This window comes from Oncorhynchus mykiss, chromosome 23 (genome assembly GCF_057628025.1).
Source record: "Oncorhynchus mykiss isolate SJ-2025 chromosome 23, ASM5762802v1, whole genome shotgun sequence".
In the NCBI taxonomy this organism is placed as follows: Eukaryota; Metazoa; Chordata; class Actinopteri; order Salmoniformes; family Salmonidae; genus Oncorhynchus; species Oncorhynchus mykiss.
Window position 1 is genome coordinate 11,221,871 of NC_143044.1, and position 9,519 is coordinate 11,231,389.

Consider the following 9,519-nt stretch of genomic DNA (forward strand, 5'->3'; position numbering starts at 1 on the left):
TGCAGATCATTGACAAAATTAAATACATTTTAACCCCACTTTATTATAAAATAAAATGTGAAATCCAAGAGGGGTGTAGCCTTTTATCTAGGCACTGTAAGTTCATTTGTCCAAACTTATGACACCGTCAAATGGGTGGACAAGATACATAAAGTGCTTTTATTTCTAAACGGTAAACAGTTATGTATAAAAATGCTGTCAAAATAAAGGTGACATTCTGTACTGTCGCCTCATATAAAACATTTGAATGCGGGAGTATCGAATCAAATGTAAAGTTCTAGCTTTACTGATGAAATAAATACGTGGGGGATTGTGGCTGAGAGAATTTGAACTACTCTCAAATTCATAGACATTGCGATGGATGTAAAATTACAGTTTTAATTATGTTTTGAGGTGCTACAGTGTTTGTTTACAAATATATCGTTTTTTTTATTGGGTTCTGATGGGGTTAGACAATTGAACTAAGCGTATGGCCATTCATACAGTTGAAGTCGGAGGTTTACATACACTTAGGTTGGAGTCATTAAAGCTCGTTATTCAAACACTCCACAAATGTCTTGTTAACAAACTACAGTTTTAGCAAGTTGGTTAGGACATCTACTTTGTGCATGACACAAGTAATTTTTCCAACAATTGTTTACAGACAGATTATTTCACTTATCATTCACTGTATCACAATTCCAGTGGGTCAGAAGTTTACATACACTAAGTTGACTGTGCATTTAAACAGCTTGGAAAATTCCAGAAAAGCATTTCATGGCTTTAGAAGCTTCTGATAGGCTAATTGACATCATTTGAGTCAATTGGAGGTGTACCTGTGGATATATTTCAAGGCCTACCTTCAAACTCAGTGACCCTTTGCTTGACATCATGGGAAAATGAAAAGAAATCAGCCAAGACATCAGAAAAATAATTGTAGACCTCCACAAGTCTGGTTCATCCTTGGGAGAAATTTCCAAATGCCTGTAGGTACCAAGTGTATCTGTACAAACAATAGTATACAAGTATAAACACCATGGGACCACGCAGCCGTCATACCGCTCAGGAAGGAGACGCGTTCTGTCTCCTAGAGATGAACGTACTATGGTGCGAAAAGTGCAAATCAATCCCAGAGCAACAGCAAAGGACCTTGTGAAGATGCTGGAGGAAACAGGTACAAAAGTATCTATATCCACAGTAAAACGAGTCCTATATCGACATAACCTGAAAGGCCACTCAGCAAGGAAGAAGCCACTGCTCCAAAACCGCCATAAAAAAGCCAGACTTCGGTTTGCAACTGTACATGGGGACAAAGATCGTACTTTTTTAGAGAAATGTCCTCTGGTCTGATGAAACAAAAATAGAGCTGTTTGGCCATACTGACCATGGTTATGTTTGGAGGAAAAAGGGTGAGACTTGCAAGCGGAAGAACACCATCCCAACCATGAAGCACAGGGGTGGCAGCATCATGTTGTGGGGGTGCTTGCTGCAGGAGGGACTGGTGCACTTCACAAAATAGATGGCATCATGAGGTAGGAAAATTATGTGCATATATTGAAGCAACATCTCAAGACATCAGTCAGGAAGTTAAAGCTTGGTTGCAAATGGGTCTTCCAAATGGACAATGACCCCAAGCATACTTCCAAAGTTGTGGCAAAATGGCTTAAGGATAACAAAGTCAAGATATTGGTGTGGCCATCACAAAGCCCTGACTTTGTGAATTCTATAGAAAATGTGTGGGCAGAACTGAAAAAGCGTGTGTGAACAAGGAGGTCTACAAACCTGACTCAGTTACACCAGCTCTGTCAGGAAGAATGGGCCAAAATTCACCCAACTTATTGTGGGATGCTTGTGGAAGGCTACCCGAAACGTTTGACCCAAGTTAAACAATGTAAAGGCAATGCTACCAAATACTAATTGAGTGTATGTAAACTTCTGACCCACTGGGAATGTGATGAAAGAAATAAAAGCTGAAATAAATCATTCTCTCCACTATTATTCTGACATTTCACATTCTTAAAATAAAGTGGTGATCCTAACTGACCTAAAGCAATTAATTTTTACTAGGATTAAATGTCAGGAATTGTGAAACTGAGTTTAAATGTATTTGGTTAAGGTGTATGCAAACTTCCGACTTCAACTGTATATTCTTCAGGAATCCATGAGTATATATGATGAATTTAAATGTCCAAAAATGGATGTAGCAAACATAGATTGCCCCTTTAAGCCCTGTTTATACCTGGTTATAACATGCTTTGTGTTTCCTGATCTTGTCCACATTCTGATTGTGCCCACATTTCACGAGGTTACACATGATGTTGAAATGTGTCTCTTATCCACCATTGTTCCTGTAACAAGAAAGCGAAGATAATTAAACTAAATTACTATCATCATGAAGTGCTTTGAGAATCTATTTAAGGGCCATATCACCTCCACCTTACCCAACATCTTACACCCACCTCAATTTCCATACCGCCCCAACAGATCCACGAACGTCGCAATCTCCCTTGCACTGCACACTGCTCTATCCCACCTGGACAAGAGAAATAACTATGAAAGAATCCTGTTCATCGACTACAGCTCAGCCCTTAACACATAGTGCCCTCCAAGCTCATCACTAAGCTATGGTCCTGGACTTCCTGACGGGCCGCCCCCAGGTGGTGAAGGTAGGAAACAACATCTCCACTTCACTGAGCCTCAACACTGGGGCCACACAAGGGTGTGCTCTCAGCCTCCTCCTGTACTCCCTGTTCACCCATGACTGTGTGGCCATGCATGCCTCCAACTCGATCATCAAGTTTGCAGACGACACAACAGTAGTAGGCTTGAGCACCAACAACGATGAGGCAGCCTACAGGGAGGAGGTGAGGGCTCTCGGAGTGTGGTGTCAGGAAAACAACCTCTCACTCAATGTCAACAAACAAAGGAGATGATCGTGGACTTCAGGAAACAGCGGGAGCACGCCCTTATCCACATCAACGGGACAGCAGTGGAGGAGGTGGAAAGTTTTTAGTTCCTCGGCGTACACATCACTGACAAACTGAAATGGTCCACCCACACAGACAGTGTGGTGAAGAAGACGCTGCAGCGCCTCTTCAACCTCAGGAGGTTGAAGAAATGTGGCCTGTCACCTAAACTGTGGCTTGTCACCCAAACTTTTACAGATGCACAGTTGAGAGCATCCTGTCGGGCTGTATCACTGCTTGGTACGGCAACTGCACCGCCCACAACCGCAGGGCTCTCCAGAGGGTGGTGCGGTCTGCACAACGCATTACCAGGGAAAAACTACCTGCCCTCCAGGACACCTATAGCACCCGATGTCACAGGAAGCCCAAAAAGATCATCCAGGACAACAACCACCCATCACTGACTGTTCACCCTACTACCATCTAGAAGGTGAGGTCGGTACAGGTGCTGGGACCGAGAGACTGAAAAACAACTTCTATCTCAAGGCCATGAGACTGTTTAACAGCCATCACTAACATAGAGAGGCTGCTGCCTACATACAGACTTGAAATCATTGGCCACTTTAATAAATGAAACACTTTAATAATGTCCCTTTAATAATGTTTACATATCTTGCATTACTCATCTCATATGTACAGTATATACTGTTTTCTATACTATCTACTGTATCTGAGCCTATGCCGCTCTGACATTGCTCATCCATGTCTTTATATATTCTTAATTCCATTCCTTTACTTAGATTTGTGTGTATTAGGTAGTTGTTGTGAAATTGTTAGATATTACTTGTTAGATATTGCTGCACTGTCGGAACTAGAAGGACAAGCATTTCGTTACACCCCGCAATAACATCTGCTAAACACGTGTATGTGACCAATGACATCTGATTTGGTTTGATTTTACAACAAGTCTAGACTGCATTGTTAGGATCTAGTAACATAAGCATTTTGCTGCACCATTATAACACCTGCTAAACTTTGATTTATCCATCCACTCTTGTCTGCGTTTCCAGGTCCCTCCGTGTATACAACTTATTTGACAGATAGTCTTTGAAAATAATATGTATTTCTTTTAAGAAAATCCTAAATCATCCTATCCTCCTGATAATATCAAATAATATAAAACTGTTCCATATTTATATAGTGCCCTCAAAGCTGCTATATGAGGACACCCTTTGTGTTGAAATTTGACATTTCCTTAGTACTCCAATGTTTCCCCCAAATGCGCCCACATTCATATAGCAGTGTGTCTAGCAGTGGGATTGCCTATAGTGACCATTTAAGTGTTTTAAAGCTGTATAGAGAGGGGTCTCAAGGGTAAAGCTTCCTGGAAAACAGACAGATTACCTGCTGTCAATCTGTGACAAACAGAAGGACACATTACACACTTTCTTGGAATGTGAACATGAATGGCAATAAATATATAGCCTTTGCACCCAAGGCCAATCGTATGGGATCAATTCAATTCAATTCAAGGGGCTTCATTGGCATGGGAAACATGTGTTAACATTGCCAAAGCAAGTGAGGTAGATAATATACAAAAGTGAAATAAACAATAAAAATGAACAGTAAACAGCGATCCATGTCAGTAGGATTAGGAAAACCCTCGCAGCTCTGTGAAAAACACAACTCTTTTGTTTACGAAACTGCCAAGGCCTTGAATCCACCAAGGAATATTTGATTTACAAACAAGCGCCCTGCCTTGGGTTGTGATACAAATAGTGACTTCGGGGTCCTTTAAACAAGCAACATCTAACTGTAGCTCTACAGGCGTTCTGCTTCCGCCCTTGGAGCCGGAGCATACACACATCCTTGTACATCCACATCCGAACAATCAATCAAATATTTATGAGGCGTTAAGGAAATGAGTCAAACATGAAAATGCAAGATTATAAATAACACATGACCCTTTCCTTCACGATGGATGCTCCGTTTCGGCTCCTGCGCTTCTTTAATGCAGGAAGGAATTCTGTTCACCTCGAATTGACATTTCCAGAACAAGCTTCCTTCCCTCTCATTTCTCCATGGTTCACTTGTGTTGTGGATGGCATTATGAAGTAGTGATACTGAGTCGAGCAAGGCTTCTTTTCAACAGAGAAGTGTTTTCACTTACTGCCCACAATCACTTCCATTTTCATATGCGGTAGTAGTACCTAATAGTACTAAGTACTGCTATAGTACTAAGGTGCCCATACCTAAGTAGTTTCTGTCATATTGCTTCCATCCGTCCGCTCCTATCAGCTCTGGACAAGGGGAGTGACTAAAGGGGGATAGAAGGGGTCAAGCTTTGGAGTGTCCTTGTGGAGAGTAGGGCTGGAGTTGCCTGCCTGATAACCCCGGAATGGACAATTAATCAATTTACTGATCCAGGTCCTCCTCAGGCTCAAGGCAGCAGACTCTTCACGCGAGGAGCCGTGTGCTGCACGCTTCTGTACACCACTGCCCTGATGTGGCTAACCATGATGTCTCTCTCTGGTTGGAGAAGACGTTTGATTTAGAGAGGTTGCAGAATGTTTTTTTTGGTTGAGGAGAAATTGTAGAAGGTACTTTTGTGGTCATTTTTATAGATGTCTTTTAGCACATCCCTGAGACAGCATGCTGCTCTGCCACAGCATTCCGCTCACATTTCATTCTGTTAATCAGAGCTAAAGGCTCTGAGATAAAGGCTCTTCGACATGCAGAATGTTTTCCAAGCACCCACAGGGTGGTCTTAAGGATTCAAAGATCAGCAGTGTCATGGGTAAATATAGAAGACACATTAGGGATGTTTACCCCTGGGCAACAAACTCAACAGTCATTCGGTGTCATCTAACTACGGCACATAAGATACAGTAGTGCAATAATATTACCTACACGCTCCCTGCTGTATTTGTGGAAGCATAAATGCGAGGTCTTATTGGATATATCAAATGGAGGTGTTGCTAACATTCGTGTTGCCATTAAGTAAGTAAGTAGCCTTGAACGAGCCTTGGCTTGTGTGCGCTAGAACAGTGAATATCCTGTTTCTGTAGTATGAGGCAGCTTGATGTACAAGTACACCCCCTGGACAGGACACTAGTCTATTGCAGGGCCTTACCCCCAATCCAACTCCTTAGCGCTGAGAGCCAAGGAGAGACTCATCAGGTCCCATTTTTAGGGCCCTTTGTATGACTCCGCCTGGAATCAAACTCCCAACCTTTCAGGGCGGACACTCGAACCACAAGGCTACTGTGGTTAGTCTATCTAGAACCTAAAAGGGTTATTTGGCAGTCCCTATAGGAGAACCCTTTGAAGAAACCGTGTTGGTTCCAGGTGGAACCATTTTGACTGGACATGCTTGTGGAGAAACATGCCGTTTCCAGTTGACAGATGATGCTTATGTTGGTTCTGTCTGTCCCTCTGCACTATGGGGTCAGAACAACATTTACAGCATAGACTAATTATGTAATTCAGGACGCTACTGTACAACTCTGTGTTCACAACTGTATTGACCAAATAGCTCACTGTATGCTTTGAGCACAAAATGTATGGTGAACCTGGAGTCAAAGCAGTAGCTGAGTTGGTTGTTGGTTTATCAGTGCTCCTCTCAGCTGATTGAAGTGTGACCCTCCAAGGCTGCTTGGCTTTTGGCTTTTGGCTGCACTCTGGCTCTGTGCGGAGCTACACAAAGGCAGACTGTGTGAAAGACTGCACAGGGAGTTGGAGGTGAAATACCCAGAATAAGGGGTAGAAGTTTGTAGGATATTAGACCAATTGTTATGGCTCTTGTAATTGCTTCAAAGTCCATGAAGTGGAGATCATGTCGCAGATCATGATGGAAAACAGTGGTGCATGATCAACCTGTTATCTGTTAGGAGGGCTGCTGTTAGTGCCTTTATGCTTATTAATCAACTGTAATTGCTTGAGATTAACAAGCTTGGGCATATCTGTCATGATGTCCAGTTCGGCTCTAAGCATCTGCTGTTTTGTTTCAGTGCAGTGATAGGCTATTGGCTAGGTAATAACGTAACATAGTCACATATTTCCACTGAGTTGAATGTTGATCAAATCTTCCTCACGCATTTGCTCTTCCCTTTGCATAGACTATTGACATAATATGTATTTATCAATATATGTGCATACTATTCAAATGCAATATATACTGTATGTTGTAGAACATTTACATTTCACATTTTAGTCATTTAGCAGACGCTCTCATCCAGAGCGACTTAATCACGGAACTAGTGTACATCAGTTTGTTACATTTCAAATGCACCTGAAACTGTGGTAGGCAGGAGGCTTGAGATGGGATTGAAGTAGGTAGCTTGACATGAATCTCCATGGCAGAGTTGATTAATGTTCGCACCAAGGCAATCCGAGACTAGGCCTTGATTTACGTATGTTTGTCGCCGAGCCTTAATTAAGAAAGGTCGCCTTCAGTCAAGGCCATGGACATCATCCATCTTAACATTAACGACGATGAATCGGAGTTGAAGGACACATAGTAGTCAGTACGGTAACACATCCATTCTATGTCCATCTTTTAAGATCTTAACAGCTCTGTCTGCAGCTAGAGAGAGCTCACTAATCATCCTACAGTCAAGGGACAAGGGCTTGATTTCATTTCCAGAAAAAGCATGTGGCACGCACACACACACACACACACGCACACACGCGCGCACGCACGCACGCACGCACGCACGCACGCACGCACACACACACACACACACACACACACACACACACACACACACACACACACACACACACACACACACACACACACACACACACACACACACACACACACACACACACACACACACACCACTCCTGACCCTAACCCCCACCAATAATTAGCCAATCAGCGTTGAGCTGAGCTCAACTGAGGGTTGTCCTGGTGCAGCAAAATGCTCACCAAGGCAGGCCATGTCTGGTCTCTTTGGAGGCCAGTTTGGATTTGGCTTCACACCAATCAAATCACATCCTAAGCAAAACGTCATTTTCATTTCTGGTCTGTTTGGAGGCCAGTTTGGATTTTGCTCCTCACCAATCAAATCACATCCTAAGCAAAACGTCATTTTCATTTCTGGTCTGATTGTGTTGATGTCCTGCTGTATCTAGCTTGTTAAATTCGCCCTTTCCTAAGCCATGGATGGAGATGGGATTTGGACCAAATCATTGGCTTGTACAAATAATTATGACGGCGATTCTGATCTAACCATAAATGAATATGTTGTGCCACTGGCCTGAGACGATGGAAGTGCAATGTGAAGCCTAGCCCTTTCAGGCTCACGTTAATTAGCAATCTAACATAGCTGGTTGATTGTTGCCCATGTGAGGAAGTCAGGCTAGTAAGCATTTTATCTAGGTAGCCTATGACAACAAAAACTAAAAGTGCATTGTATGACAGAGCCATTGACCACTTTGCCAACATGAAAGAGAGGAGGATGGCATTGTCGTTCAACTAGTTTGCATGTAGGGGGAGTCAAAAAATAATAATATTTGCAAGCAAGCACGCACGCACGCACTCACGCACACACAGACAGAAATCAGTACCATAGACATCCACATGATATTTAGCAACAGAAATAGTTGTTGGTATCTTTAAGTTGGTTTTTCAGAGTATTAAACTATGCATATATATATATATAACATAGTTGATTTGATGATGTTTAAATGTTTCAATTGAAATGGTTCTGGAGTAGCGGAGGCAGCACTCCTGTTCTCTTTGTGCTGACTTGCGGTAACTCTGTGGTTCAAAATCAGTAGTTGTTTCGTAAACTGCCGAAAACAACTTGCTTGACCATTTTGCAGGTCATATAACTGTTTGTTACATGCAATGTTTGCTTTGGGGACTTCACAGATGTTGCTCTCTGGTTTAGTAATGAATCAAACATACGTGTGGTTGAATTTATTCCACCACTGTGTGACTGTTGTCTTTTTGTTGTTCCGGCCTTTTTGTATATCACGGTGGTGTATGAACCAATGGGTTATAGAACGAACAACGCAATTATCACAATATAGGATGTAATATGTTTTTTTTACTGGCTTGTCCTCCTCAGTGATCTTACCCACGTCACCACTACCGCAACCAATCCAAATCAGCCACGGTTTCCAAAACCACCAACCAAACCTTTCGATGACGCCACCTCTAATGTCATCACTACAGACAACTCGCTCTGCTATATCAACCTTTATTGTTGTGTTGTAAAATCTAATCTGGGAATCTTAAAACCCTAGAAAAACATTCTAAAATGACCTTGTCTGTACTTTTCTTAACTTTGTGTTGGCATCAGTGGCGATACGATATGAACTGACAATCACTGATATTCTTCAGACAGAGAGAAACCACAGTATCCAGATTACATAAACCCAGTCCCCAACCAGGCCATTGCAGTCTTGTCCGGCTCACTGGGCCTGAAGAGTATTATGCAATTTGTATGGAATCATGAGCTGTTTTGGTGGTATCACGCACTGAGCACATCAGAAATTCATTAAACATTGATGGCTGTCATGGGAGTTCTCAGAAGACTGCCCAGCTCCTGCAGATGTGGAGGAGAGGAGCATGATGCTGGAGGAATGCACTGAACCGGCTTTTTTCACTAGCCACTGTTGT